Below are 935 nucleotides of genomic sequence, written 5' to 3' on the forward strand. Positions count from 1 at the left end.
CAGCCTACTGCATCCAGGGTAAAAGGCTAGTGAAATGAGCTGGTGGAGCTCTTGCCAAAATTCCTATCAATTAAAATTATTATAGCCATCATTAAAATCACAACCTAAATAGTTTTATCCATCATACTATTAAAATTTAAAATGATTAGGATAAAAGTGAGTTATAATCATGTTTTTCTCTGCCATTAGGAGAAGACATTAATATCTTAACCTGTATATTAATAAATATATTTTAAAAATTGTTCTGTACTCAAAGCATTTTTCATGACTTTTTCAGATGATTACTAACATCAGATAAAGTTCAGCATAAATAAGATGACTTGGAAAAATACTACAAATACAGGGATAAATTGTTCATAAATGTAATTTCCTTATCTTCTCAGATAAGAAATTGAAAAGGATAAAGTAGGGTTATGACTCAAGTCATTTATTCAAAATCCTGTACATGTCTTGGATCCACGTCTTGTGCAAATAGCAAAGACCCCCCCCCATGGAGAACAGCGATGCCTAAGAAAGGGGTAGCACAGGGGCTCTTGCCAACAAGCCTAAATCATTTACATCACTTCTATCTTAGCTTTTCTGTTTATATAACTCAGGAACTGCAAAAAGACTTACAAAAATAATCATGACTTTCACTAGCAAGACAAGGTCCTAAGTTTGACCCCTGGTAACAAAAGAAATCATGGTATCATTTATTTGTTTGGTATTTAGTACAGGGTCTACAGGATCTCACTGCACAGACTGGACTCACAGAGATCCTCCTGTTTGCAGCCTCCCAAGGGCTGGTACTACAGGCACGTGCCACCACGCCCGGTCTCAATGGCTGTCTCAGCACACCCTAGGGGCAGGGTCAGCAGGGCACACTGGGGATCGAACCCCAGTCCCTGCGTCTGCCTAAAGAAATCATGGTTTTAGCAATGAAAATAAAATGTCTT

This window comes from Octodon degus, unplaced genomic scaffold, assembly GCF_000260255.1.
Source record: "Octodon degus isolate 3935 unplaced genomic scaffold, OctDeg1.0 scaffold00084, whole genome shotgun sequence".
Lineage (NCBI taxonomy): Eukaryota > Metazoa > Chordata > Mammalia > Rodentia > Octodontidae > Octodon > Octodon degus.